Source organism: Condylostylus longicornis, unplaced genomic scaffold (genome assembly GCF_029603195.1).
Source record: "Condylostylus longicornis isolate FDR11 unplaced genomic scaffold, ASM2960319v2 ptg000015l, whole genome shotgun sequence".
Taxonomy (NCBI): Eukaryota; Metazoa; Arthropoda; class Insecta; order Diptera; family Dolichopodidae; genus Condylostylus; species Condylostylus longicornis.
Genome location: NW_026577984.1, coordinates 2,503,980 through 2,519,700, shown reverse-complemented (window position 1 = coordinate 2,519,700; position 15,721 = coordinate 2,503,980).

Sequence of the window (15,721 nt, the reverse complement as noted above, 5' to 3'; positions counted from 1 at the left end):
TCATGTAAACTTATACCTTATATACATATAATATATTATGTATACACTTATCCTTGTACAATAAATTGTATTACCTGTTTATTGAATAAGTAAATAAATAAAACAAACAAAAAGTGGAAATAAAACTAAACGTGGGGAAATCTAAATATAAAATTATGATGAAAAATACAAATTTCAGATTCAGATACAGATTTTTCTATTTAAATGTTAAGTATTTTGAATATTATGACAAAAATTTTGTTATTTTTGTTTTTTTGTTTATTGTTTTCATATTTATTATTTCACTTAAAACTATATTTTTTTTTAAATAAACACGAGACACGTGTATTCCTATTTTGGACAATTTATTTAATTTTTCTAATTCCAGTTTTTTTTTTTCTTTTCTCAATTTCTTAAGAAAAACACATCTGCCTATTGTATTTTAATAGTGTTCGGTGATTTGTTTTATAGGATATTTTTTCTTTTCCTTGTACTTTAAGGTACACTTACGGTACCATATTACAATATTATAAGGGATACAAAGTTCATATCAAATAATAACAAAAATAACAATAATAATGATAAGAAAGAAAATGAAAAAAAAAAAAAAAAATAACATAAATAAATTTCGGTTCTAGGATCACCACAATATATATGTACATTTTTTTCAATTCTATTAAATTTGAATATTTTAGCTATAAATAATTTCAATTTAAGAAAATACCTATTCCTTTAGCTCTTACAATATTATGTATATTCCTTATGAAGAAGAACGTATTGAAAACGTAAGGTTCTATGTACGTACGTAGTTACATTGTATTTAGTAGTAAACTTAGTAGAAGTAATAATGAAAAAAAAAAAGATGAACAATAATTCATAATAAAAATATATGTATGTATATATAATTATTTGGAAATTACCGTTAAATATTTTATGATCATTATTTTGTAATTGTGTTAAAGCATAAGTATGAAATTAACTGACTTAAAGAAATAAATCACGATGGAAACAAGAAAAAATTTTATTTACTTTTGTACTTCTTTTTTTCTTTTTTCTGCTTTTCTTTTCATTTATTCAGCCAATTAAGATGTTGTTTATAATTTTGAATTCGTAACGCATTTTTATGTATGCCCACACTGTTTTTTTTTTTTGGAAAATAACTGCATTAACAATATAAATTATGGTATCCTTGTCCGATATAATATTAACTATATTGAAATAATGATACAACACATGCATATGTATTACTTATGCCATAATTACGAGTATGATATAACGCCTTCCGTTCTTATGTACTTATATATACGTGTTTATAACATTCTAATTAAAAGCATTTATACATATATGCCATTATATATAAAACTGTATATGAATAACTCTCCCATAACTTCACCAACCTATACAAAGAAATAGCTGAAAAGGTTAAGCACAATTGTCCCAATAAGTTGATTAATTAAACTTCTATATAAATATATTCACGCGAAAATAAATATATGTATAACCGCCGAGATTAAGACATTTGAGGGCACATACTAAAATGCAATTTTTAAATCCCAGTAAGACCAAAACGTGTAAAAACAAACATTTCATTTCTACAACCCTTTAACTCGCAACAACAAAAAAAAAGTTTCTGTCGGGAAATTTTTGCATTAAAATTCCTAAAAATTTCCCAAATGCATATGAGTGCACACTTATAATCCCCGTGTTTCATTTAGTTCAGCAATCAGTTCATTAATTTGAATAGATTGTAAAAGAAACACCAAACTGCATTACTCAGAGCAAACCATCAAAACGCTAATATCATATTGGTTTTATTCGGAAGAAGTTGATGGCATAACGCATGATAGAACCAAATTTTGTATATCAAGTATTCGGTGGAAGCACACTTCTCTATGGTAAGAAAGCGTAAGTAAAATATTTTTATCAAAATGGCATTGCGTCGGTCTTGTATGAACTCGTGTATCTCCAGTTCGGCTGAACCGACTTAGACAAAAATTTACATTCTGACTATGGCACAGTGATCAATTTTTGGGATATGTCACTACTTGGAAACTTGGCCGTTTTACGGCCCAATTTTACCCTTTTAATCACTTTTAAAAAACTGTTCAACAGGTTAACTTGATTTTATACAAACGCTTCTCTGTACGAGAAACAGCCTAACTTTACGAAAAAATCAGGTATTGGCAACTGGACTATTACGGGTTCGGGAGAAATAAAGTATTTCCTAGTAGAAAATAATGGGATCCTCTATTTGCGAAGAGAAGAGGTTGAGTCAAACCAATGGTTTGTAACGTAGCACTTTTGCCTGTAACAAGTGAAAATACTGCTATTAAAAACAATCTATGCATATCTACTACACTATTAACATTACATTCACTTATAAACGAAACTATTTCAAGGATTGCCTGCAAGATGAACGATTGATGCAGTCTTTAAAACAAAGTAAAAAACAATTTAAAGAGGTGTTGACATAACGCTCGATTTTAAGGGTCAGTTGTGTGAGTTAAGAAAAATAATTTTATTTTTTAATGGCATGGAATTTCCCGTTAGCTTTCTGCATTTATGAAAATTTTAAAATGCTTGCAGCTTCGGAAATACAAGGTACCAATATCTCGAGTTTTACGTCTTTCGAGACGGAATGGAAAAAAATTTTCTTCAAACGAAATGAACCATTTATATTAAAAGCTTTTAAAATTTCAGACTTTTGAAACCTGGGGTCTGAAAGAAAAACGACATCAAAAATTTGGGAAAAACGGATTTTAAATATCGGGAAATTTCAATGGTCATTTTGCTTTTTCAAAGTTTCAAATATGGTATGCCACGGTAGAAGAAGCAAGTTACTGCTTTTCTGCGTTTGCAAAATTTGGAAAATGCTTATGATTTTACTGCAAGAAATAGTCGACAAATGGCAATGTTAGGGTATTGTGGGTATAACCTTTAAAGGGTGGAGATAGATCAAAATTTTCTTCTATGGAAATAAGTTTACAGTAAAGGTCTATGTACATATGAAATTTCAGCTCTTTATCTTCAAGGGTGTAGAAGTTTTGTAAACAGGCACACGGACAGAGTGAAACTAATAAGCACTTTTTTTCAAAAATTTTTTGGAAAAGTGCTAAAAAGAAACTGCAACAGAGATTACTTAGAAGAAATAGTGCCAACGTACAACGAGCAGAAGTATACAAGACACTTTCACTTAAACAGAAATTTGTTTACAAATTTGTGCAAAAGATTGACAGAGTATATTTTGAAAAGCATATTGCAGCGTTTTTATGGTTTGCTGAGCATGAAGTTTGAAGTTCTAAAGATATTGCTGTTAGATTTATTTTATCTTTATATACTGTCGATATCATCATTAAAAGGACGATTGTATTTCTAGGCAATCTTGCGCCTGAAATTATAACATGGCCAACCGAAACAAGAAAAAGAGAAATAAATAATTATGAATTTACTAATACAACGTGTAGTTGTTAAATTAATAAGTAATGTGCTTATTACACTAATAATATTAACTTAATGTAAATTTCTTCATATTAGAGAAATAAATTTTTTCATATCAAGAAAAATTAAAAAAATTTTCTCTTCGAACTATACTCGAACTGGACATGTGAATTACAGTATAAAGCCATGACCATTTCGTAAGAACCATGGTAGAAATGACCATTTCGTCGGCAATTTTTTCATACATCTGTAGCTCAGTTGGTAGAGCGTAGAGTCACTGGTTCGAGTCCAGTTCGAGGAGAAAAATTTTTTAATTTGTCTGCCTTTAACTCGCTCTTTTGATTACGTCTTCCATCCGTTGTATGAAGAAATTTCCATTAAGTTAATAAAGAAATAAATAACTTTATTTATAAATAAAGCAGACTTGCCGAATGTCATAGGCATAAATTTTTAAAATTTATTTAAATTTTCAACTATGCTCAAAACTTTAAGTGTAATTGATTACACACATATTGTTATAGATTCTCCTTCACAAAACGGGAAGGTGACTGTATTGACGGAAAGGGTAGTTTACCAGGAAATCTACCATGTATTGCTATTTTCGAAAATTTGCACACGTGTTTAGAAAGACCACCATATAAGCGCCAATAGCAAATTTTCTGCTAACTTATTAATTGCCAGTTACGCGCATTTTTTGACAAATTTCTTTTCCCAAATATGTTGTCAAATATTTTGTTTGCGAATGGCGGTGTTTCAATAACATTTTTTTGAAAATTAAATTTTTTTGATGTTTAAGATTTAAGCTAATATATTTTTTTCCCAAAACTTGTGCGTCCCAAAACTCGCATAATTTAAAATTATCTCTATCGCTTAGATTTGATATTATGCTCTTAATTTTATCCTTTTTATTAAATACTAAGTAAACTTTAAAATCTTTCACTTTTATATTTTATTTTTGTAGAATTGTTGAATATTTCATGTAAGCACCAACGTGACTCCCAAAAACTTGACACTGTGAGAGAAGCCACTCTCCTGTCCAAAAAGACGACTGCAGTCTATCCAATTTCCTCCTACTAGTGAAGGAAGCAATTCTAGTTTTGGAATGGTCAACCGTCAATATTTTGCAAAGCTTCTGTAGAAGATCCGATAGCACTCTTCCAAATTTCCCCTGATTATGATGATCAATTAATACCCAACAAATAAAGCCTTGTTCATGCAGACGACATAGTAGCCCATCAACTACTTGGGAACAAATTAATGGCGAAAGAAACCCCCAATGAGGACAGTCGCTGGAGGTTCAAGCCACAAGTATCGTCAAGGGTAACTTGCACAGTCCTGTTCCCAAGCATGCACAAGATCCATCCACACACCAGTTCGTCAATGCCTCTCCCCCTCGGGACGACTATAATTGAGCTATATGAGTACAATCTCTTTTGACTCCAAGAACTTCTCGATTTTAAAGGTGATGTTCAGCAGAACCATGTCGGTGAACTTGCCCGCCTAATAGACGTACTGATACGCAAACAGACGATCCGCAATTAGAGAAGTTTTTCTAATGCCCCTCTCCACAACTTTCTTCAACGTTTTGATGATGAATGACGATAGAATAATCGGTCTCATAAATTTTGGATCACTAGTCATCCCCCCACCGGCCTTGAGAATGAGCACATAATACTAACTCATTTTCTTCTATAATTCGGTCATTAAAAAAGCAAAATACAATCAACGTTGTAATCGTTTAATTATAGTAATTTAATATGAGACAATTCGCCTTAAAGAATGAACGTTTCTTATGTCTTTACGAAATTTGTCTTTAATAGAAAAATTTATTTTATTTTATGAAATCATTTTATTATTAAATTTTTGAATTTTATTATACTTTTGTTTTGTAGCAGTGAATATATACATACATACATTTATATATATTATTATGTACATACACATAGGTGAAAATGGTTTTATTGAATAGGTTTGATTTTTATTTTCTAATTTAATAAAAATCCTAAAAAAAAAAATGTAATTTGCGTAAGATCGTTTAAATTTTCTTGTTCCGATTTTGTTTTATAAAAGTAAATTATTTAAAATCTTAAAATTAAATTCAAAACGGTTTTTAATATTTGACAATTTCTATTAAACCTATACATATGCATGTTTGTATTTCAAAGGCTATTTAACGAACATTTTTTTAAACGAACCTATGTAGGAACGTACTTGCCAAGGCAAACAACAAAATTATGAAAATCTAATAATTTACTACGCTTTAAAAAAAAATAATTTTAGACGAGAACCATGGTAGGAATGTAGGAATTTTATTTGAAAACAAACTAAGCTAAATTAATTTATTAAATTATTATGAAAAACAATATTAGTAGGACTTTAAGAATTTTAGTAAAAATTGTTTTTATCACAGACACAAACCACTTTAAAGTCTTTTTTCAGTTTTCCGCCAAATTCTGGACAAAATAAATATGAATTCTCATATCGTAAATTACATATTAAATATCGTAATATTTTTAAATAACAAATCCTTTTAAAATGTGGGAATGTGAATAATAATTATTATGCTGAATTTTTTTTTGGGAACTTAAAATTATGACTGTTAAATAAAAAATAACTGTCCTTTGATATATAAGCAGTTATTTTTATTAAAATTTTTTTCATTAAATTTTTTAGTTAAGCCTATGACTTACTTTTAATTTTCTTATTTACCTTAATTTGTATACATATGAAATTTTCAATTAGAAATAGTCTAAATGTTATAAATAAAGAAGAATGCACATATACCATTTAGTCACTACAATTTTTTTTATTCAAAAACAAAAGTATGCAAGAATTAAAAAGTTAGATAAGTACCAAAATCAAATTTAAGAGGAAGAGTATAAAAAATGTCCAAATAATTTAAATTTCATTAATATTAAGGACCGAAATGAATATTCAAAACAGTCAAATATATATTGGTATAATAACAAATTTTTGCTCAGAGCGAACTCTGAATTGGTTTAGCCGTTATATGTGTACCTTTCGAATTAAGACTGGTATGGATTATCGAAAAGAGCGCTAATGAACATAAGCAGTGGCGCAATCATCCATTATTAATTGACCCCAGACTGATTTTCGGGTTTAAATTGCGGTTCACGAATTGCAGATTTCAAATTTTGAAAAATGGCTTGGACTAGTAAGCAACTTTGTCAACCGTTTAAAATATAAAATTAAACCGAAAATGAAATTTTTTAAAATAAAAACAGAAACTTTTTTTTTTTTTTTGGAAATTTATATATTTTTTTTAACTTTTTTTTTTTTTCTTGACGATATTTAATTTTTCGGCAAAATAATTTTTTTTTTTTTTGGTTTTCTTTTTTGGTTTTTATATATTTATATAATGTTTTTTTTTCTCTTTGTTTTATTTTTACATAATTTTTGGGCATTTTTTTTTTGTTTTTTTTTTTTGTTTTTCTTTCAATTACTTAAATATAAAAATTAAAAACTTAATAAATAAAATTTAATGATTTTTTTTTTTATTTTTAAAATAGCACGTTTTAAGAACAAAATTGGGAGAAATTTAGAGAATAGTTTTTAAGAATTAATTCGATTGTTTTTGGTTGAATAAGTAAAACAAAAGTTACAAAAAAAAGTTATTCAACAACCATAAATTTTTTTTACTTACAAACGTATATAAAAATTAATAATAAATGTAAAATTTAATTTTTTCAAAATAATTAATTCATAGGGTAACAATAACAATATTTTTAATTTAAAAGAATGCTTTTTACAAACCAAGGGAAGACGGAAAAACAAAAATTTTAAAATGAAATCAAGTCGAAAAATAAAAAAAATTAAAATTAAACAACAAAATTCATTTGTTCCATTTCTTCTTGAATTTTTAAATTGAAATATTTCATACTTATTAATTTTTAATATATTTTTTTAATCTAACAACTATAATTAATTTAATTAATTGTTTTTTTTTTTTACCGATTAAAATTTTGCCCCACACTATTTTTTTTTCTTGGGTTGGTTAAATTTTTTTTTGTTTTTTTTTTTGGTTTTTATTTTTTTAATTTAAAAAGGTTTTTTTTTTCATTTTACTTACGATAATATTTCAGTTTCTTTTTTCTTTAGATTTTTCTTATTTTTATTAATTTATTAATTAGTTTTTTTTTTTAATTATAATGCCTATACAATAATTCTAAAATTAGTGCAATTTTATTTGTTTTTTTTTGTTTTTTTTTTTGTTTGAATAATACATTGTTTTTATTTTTAATGTTAATTAAATTATTTTTAAATTAAAAATCTTAATTGTTTTTTTTTTTGTTTTGTTTGTAAACTAAATTTTATTTTGTTCTTATACTTGTGTTGCTTATTTCTCTTTTTTTGTTTTAATAAATTACCATACAATTTAATTTTATTTTAATATTTTATTTATATTTATATTTGTTTTTTTTTTTTAATTTTTTTTACAAATTTCGACTTATTTAGCTTTTAATTAAAATTAATTTTTTTTTGTTACTTAATTAATAAAATTTATACACTTTTCTTTTCAACTATAATATTTATAATTTTACTTATATATATATATGTATATATATCCATATTTATATATATATATATACACATATATATATTTATATATCAAATTTTATTAAGGATACCTAAACTTAAAAATTATATTTTGTTTTTATATTCGCATTTGTTTTTTTTTTGTTTTTGTTTCTTCCTTTTCAAAGAATTTTAATTTTGTTATTTCTAAATTATTTTTACAATATAATTAATTTATTTAAAATAATAATTTTTTTTTTGTTTTTTCTGGAACATAATTTAAATTAATTAATTTTTCTTTTTTTTTCTAATTTTCTTTTTTTTTTTATTTAGAAGTTTATTACGATTTTATGTAAAAAATGTTTGTTTTTTCTTCTTCTTTCTTAATTTTCAATAAACTAATTCGTATTATTGAAATTTATTTTAATAATAATATAATAATTTTAATTATTTTTTTCTTTATATAATAATAATTATAATGTTATATAAATAATATACAATTGTTTTATACAAATCACTTTATTTTTATCTTGATTTAAATTTTAATTTAAATTATTATTTTATATAGTATTATATAATTATAATATATAATAAATTCATTTGAGTATTTCTTCAAAAATATTTACATATACAATATATAATATTTATACGAACACATACATATATATATATATGAAAATATATATAATTATATAATTTTTTTAAATTGATATTTTTTATTATTTATTATTTTTTTATTGCATATTAAAACAATTAATAGAAATGAACAATTTGTAATTAAAAAAAGTTATATTAATTATATTGTGTCATTGTGAATACATACATGTGTGATATACATAAATGATTTTCAGTATGTACCTATATATATTTATAATCAAATTTAAACTAAATAATTGTGATTTTAATGTTAATTGTGTCTTTGCTGAAACTTGGTTACGAATGTTTAAAAATATCAAAAAATTTCTTTAATCTTAGATAAAAATAACTAAAATTTTTTAAATTTATGAGTTTTGCATTTTATATTAAGAAAAATAAAATTTTTCATAAATTCTTATGGTATAGGGTCCAAATGAAGAGCTAAATTAAAGAATTAACTATTATTATTTAATTTAAAAATCAAAAATTGAACTTCAAAAAAATATTGTAATTTTTGATTTTTTCTATAAAATTATAAAATAAAATTAACAATTATTTGAAAAAATATTAGAAATTATGAAATGCAATTTAAAAAATTTTGAAATTTATTTATAAAATAATGGAAAAATTGAACTTATTGAAACTGCTCACTTCCATTACATTTAATCATTTCAGCTTTAATTTATTCTTTTTTATTAATGTTTAATATACAATTGGAGCCGCTTATGAACTCTTCATAAAATTTCATGATATTTGTCGCTTTATACTAGCTTTTTTTTTTAGAAACGAGTTCAGTAATTTAATTTCGGAAAAAAATACAATCAATTATGTTTTACTAAAAAATTATAATTTTGACTTTATGCGAGTTGCTTACATACGAGTCCGTTTGTACTCAATATTATTAATATATTAATGAAGTAATTATTTGGTTTTTTGAAATATTAATAATGAAATTTAAATTAATATTATACATTATAATTTATTCTAAAAAACTGATAAGAAGTTTAAATGAATACTGAAGAAAATTTAATAAAATCCAAAGGAACGGCAATAATATAAGTAATAAAAACACTAACATCTTAATTTTGCCTTAAGTTTTAGACAACCAAAATTGAAATAATTTTAAATTAGCAATTGCATATTCTAAATTAGTTATTTAAAAAAGAGCATCGTTTCACGCTTTTATCAATATATATGTAGGTAACAAAGTAAAATTGTTTATAAAATTCATAAAACAAGTTTAAAAAATAATTTTATGGTGTGAAATTTTAAAATAATTTTTTGCACAAAAATTTGTTTTTTTTTTTTTAACAAAATTTTTAACATATATATTTATGTTAATATTATTATACGAATATTTTAATGCATTATTTTCGGTGTGTCTTACATTTCGGTTTTTGTTTTGCAATTTTTTGTTTCAATTTATAATAAAATATGTTTTTTTATTTGAATTTTTACTCTTCTCTGCAATAATCTCTTCTAGAATATTATTTGCATTTCATATATGTATATATGTATATATAAGTATATTTCATGTATATATTATGTTTTTTATTAAAATAGTAGATATATAAGGTTAAAATTACTGCATATTATATTTTTAATCATGTTTACGAGGGTATCGGTACAAATATTATACGTTTGTAAATTTATATATGTATATAGAAATCTTCATATTTGATTGAGTCCAAAAATATTTTCTCTTCTTTTGTTTTTTCTTTTTTTTTTTTGTTATTTACATTATAATTCATTACATTTCCTTTCTTTTTTTTAAATAATGCATAACTATTTTTATTTTTATATCTCATATTCTATTTACATTGTATGTATGTATATATAAATATTTCATTTATGTCCTTCCATATTTGATTTTGAATACAAAATAATAATATGTTGATTTTAGCATATATACAAATAAGTATAATATGTATTATAATATTTATATTATATTATTTAAATATAATACAAATAATATGAATTTGTATACAGTCGAACAACATTAAAACAATTAAGGTAATCGATGAAGCTATCAATTTTTATTTTAAGACCTTTCAATATTTTGTTGTTATAACATATTTTTATTGCATTTATATTTTGATATTTTTATATTGAAAAGAAATTTATTTTTCTATAATTAGAATTGATTTTTTATTATTTTTGATTGAAATTTGAATTAGAAAAGTTCGACTGTTTGCATATGCCATAAATTATTTTTTAATTAAATGGTAATTTTTGGTTTACATTTTATCTTCCTGTTGTTAAACATTTTTATAATGAAAATATTTTTTAAATCGTCACTTTTATAGGTTTTTTACATTATGTACTCGTACTTTCACATGTTATTCTTTTATTATATACATATAAAAGTACATTATTTGTTGTACATTCTTTTGTCCTTACATTGTTTATTATTTTTGTGTTTTTCGCGCATAATTTAACAGTAGGCAGTTATTACATTTTGTTTATAGACCTATAATAATATTGTTTATTTTTTTTTCCTACTTTTTACTCTTTTTTTTTGTGCTTTTTTGTTTTTAAATTTAAAATTTTAATTAAAATTAAGTTAATGATAATTTTATAATGGGTCTATTAAATATGCAAATTAATAACAAATAATAAATAATAATAAATTAATTAAATAAAAATTGATTTATAAATATTTCAATTAAATTTTCTGTTGTATAGCAACTAAATGTATTTTTTTTTGTTATTTTATGTAGAAGAATTGTTATAAATGTGTGTCTATATTTATATGACATTGTAGTTGAATGGTGACTGAAAGAATTGTAACAAAAACAATTACATATTAAAATATACTTATAAATATTTAAAATTTAAAACGGTAGACATTAATTGAAAATTTTTGATTAAAAAATAAATCAAATGTTATACATTAGGAATAAGCAATCCAGTTACTTAGGGGTATGGATGAATACTCGTTACTTCTTATTCGTTACTGTTGGTACTCCTGATTTTTTTTTTTTAATAAAATGTTCGGAATGATCTTAGTCTTTCAAACGAACATTAGTAAATAAAATAAGAATGTACTGATAATTATATTCATGACAAATTACTTTGTCAAATTTTTTTTATGGAAATTAGTTTTACTTTACGATAATTCTAAATTTAACATTGTCGTTAATGCGAGCTCAGTAAAAAGTATTCCAATTAAATTTTAAATATAAATATATACCCAAATAATTGACAGTTCTTAAAAATTAAAAAAGCCTCTCATTTTATTCATAAGTACAAAAAATATCACACTAAATAATCTAACCTATATAAAAATAATACATGAAAATATTCTTGCATGAATCTATCACACTCTAGAGATTATTACAATAACCTATAATTGTATTATTATGGCAACAAATTATATGAATCTGTAAAGTTAATAATACTAGGAATATTGGCGTGATAATATGACAGATTCTGTACGATTATCGTGCAATGAGTATTCTGAATCTAGGAGTAACTTGTTACGTCTAATTAACGAGTAGTTCGTGTTTGCATTTCACTATTATACATACATAAGGAATTAAGACTTAAAATAAAATTGCGCATTGATAAAAGCAAGGAAAATTGAAAAAATTGTCATTTTGTTTATTTTTAAATGGCAGAAACCTTGATATTTTAATGAAATCTTACCGTTTTTATGACAATGAATTTTTAAGTGTATATTTTGTTCAATTTAAAACAATTTTTTTTTGCAGTAGTCATTTTGAAAAATTACTTGTAAGTTGTAATCATAACAAAAATTGTGTTTTAAGATGTTCTTTGTATAATGCATACTTAGTGTTTATTAAATTGAATTATTGTTAAAAGTTTATTGAATAAAATATTACAAATTAATTTAATGATAATATTATGGGAAATTCTTTAAATTCTAATTTAAAATTTGTACTTAGAAAAAGCATTAATATTTTAGTTTAATATTAATTTAAAATTTAGTGCTTTCGAAAAATTATTATACATAGAAAAATTATTAAATTTTACCATTTGTATTACAGTCAGAGAGCAAGAAAATTAGAGATTCTTCATAAAGGGACACACAATAGAAATTTAACATTTATAATGTTAATTCATAACACAATATTAATAATAAACATAATGTAATGTTAATTCAATAGAAATCTGAAAGATTTAATTAAATATAATATTTAATAAGTTGCTTTACATATTGTTAAAACTTAATAATTTTTTTTCATTTATCAAAAATTATTATGTTACTCGTATAATTTAAAAAAAATTTATAAAATTTTACACAACATTTTTGAATTTAAAATTAATTGGTATTAAAAACAATTACTTAAAATACTAGTAACTATTTATACTGTAATGTAATTATAAGATTTCATGAAAATTCAATTGTACGTACATACATAATTATATTTTTATAAAATGATTTAGTTTTTAATTGCATGTATGTATGTAATTTATATTAATATTATTTAATAAAAGTGCTTTATAATTTCAAATTTTTGGCATTTTTGTACACATTAAAATAATTAAAAATAAAAATTAAAATTATTATTATTAATTTGTTTACAACTTTTGGAAGATATTTTTTTTTTTACATTCAAATCAATATTGTTCATATTTAGTATAGCAAATTATTATATGGGTATTCACAGTTCAAGTATATTTTTTTAATATACCTATATATGTATATAATTGTATGTGTTTATATTTTAAAATTTATATTAATATGTAAAAATAATCATTAACAGTTGAACATTATTGAACATTTTTTACATTTATTATCAATGATTTTTTTAAATACAACAATAACCGATTCTGGGTTTATTAAACACTAATTGAACACAATGTTATATTAAGACTTAAAAATTATTATGATATATAAATAATATCGTAGTAAAAACATGGTTGAATTTTGCTACGAATTTATTTATACTATTTAAAAATTTTTTATAATTCACAATTCTTATAATAAATATAACTATGTACAAAAAGAAATATCAATAATTAAAATATTCGCTTTTAAGAAAAATAAAATCAAAGTATAATTTTCGTATTTAATATATGTAAGTATAATCGAACTGTTAATACGCAAATATAAAATTGCATTTTCCATTTTGCATATTTTTATTGTGTTATTGTTATTATTATTATTTATAAATATATATACTATATTTCTATTACAATGAAACTTATTAATAAAGTTTTATAAAGTTTTTCAAATTAATTTAAATTTATAAAGAAATTCATTTCAAATTTATACATACATAAATATAAAACATATTTTGTAAAGCGTTATCTGGAGCTAAGAACCTCCAGATATCGCTTTACAAAATTAAAGTTTATTATAAAACGATTACGTTTGGGATTCCATATTGCTGAAAACACTGTTTTTAATAGTAAATCAATTCAGAAATTTGAATTTTAAATGAATTCAGTAATTGTTTATTGCTAAGCTGACAATCGTTTTTGAAAAACATAATATTACATCAATTATTAAAATAAAAACAACTGTTCCGAGATTCTTTTATGGAACTAAAATAATAATCTTATAAAACTTGTCGTTAAACTAAAATATTTAAAATATTTGAGTGTAACAATATAGTCTTCAATATAATTCAACAATTTCTTCATGGACTTAGATAATAATATATTCTTATTAAAAATTATTAATGATTTAAACTTCCTTAAACATAAATCAATAATGAATTAATTGACTTTATGTGAAAATAAATATTCGTACAAAATAATACGAATTATATAAAAATTTATTGGAAATTATTTGTGTATGATGCAAAAATTTTATTTAGATTCATATTATTATTTAGTTAACATTAGTATGAAGCGTTATCAAAAAATATTTATTAATTACTGAACACCCACAATCAGTACACAGCAAGGTCTTATACATATATTCATATATACATCCACATAATATTTATATATGTCCGTATATGTTATTTAACACATGGTTAAAATTTCATAAAATATTTTATAATTTTTCAGTAAATAAAATATTTTCTAATTAAATTTATGTGGTTAGAAAAAAAATTTGAAAAATATTGAATAAATTAAAAAAAAAAATGTATTTTACATCCTAAAAAAAACCACCCAGAAAACAACAGAAATATTCAATAAAATAAATCAAATTTTATTTAAAAATTTGTCTAGGAATAGCAGGGGCGTGTGCAGTCATACAGGATGTCGATGATATATAAAAGCATTTATTGGAAAAAATTACTGAAGATTGCAAATAATTTTCTTTTGATTTACCGCCTAAATTTATATAAAATTTTTACAATTTGCTAGAGGCTACTGCATTTATGGAAGTTTTACTACAAGCATAAATTTTAATTTTTCTTCTTAAGACAATAAATAAAACACAAAAAAATATCCAAAAAATAAAAACAGTTCAATTTCATATTACTCTGCATTTAATTTGGGAGTGAACCAAATTGAATTTCAAATCTTGCTATACGTATTTTACTATGACACGCCACTGCAAAATTAGTAACATAGATTTTAATCTGATAGAACAGCGGATGTTTTAATTATATTTTAATTCCGTATCCTAATTATTTTTTTTTCCAAATTAATTATACTACAATTTCAAATATTTGAATATCATAAAACAAATTATTTAAAGAATTAAATTATTTTAACTAGAACTATAAATATAATAATAGGAAACAGACTATGCACAATATTGAAAAAATTCTTATCATATTGAAAATTGGTATTTACATAAATTGTGCTACTATATAAGTACGAGTACATAGATAAAAAATTAATATTTACACAAATTTACTATAAACAGGTGAAAATAAATTTAAAAATAATATTAAATTTGTACAGAATTATTTTTATGTAGAAAAGCATGATCCTATTATAAATAATATAATATGTATATGTGTATTACAAATGCATATTATATGTATATATTTATGTTTGATTTTAAACCGCAAATACAATACACTGGTATGTTTTCCACTATAATAAAAATTTGTTATCCTACAGAAAAAAAAAAACAATTATAATTTGAAAATATAAATGAAAAAATAAGGAAAACATTGAAAATAAATTATTGTAGGAACCTATACATATAAATATCATTAAAACAATAACCAATTTATTTCAACGGTGGTCAAATTAA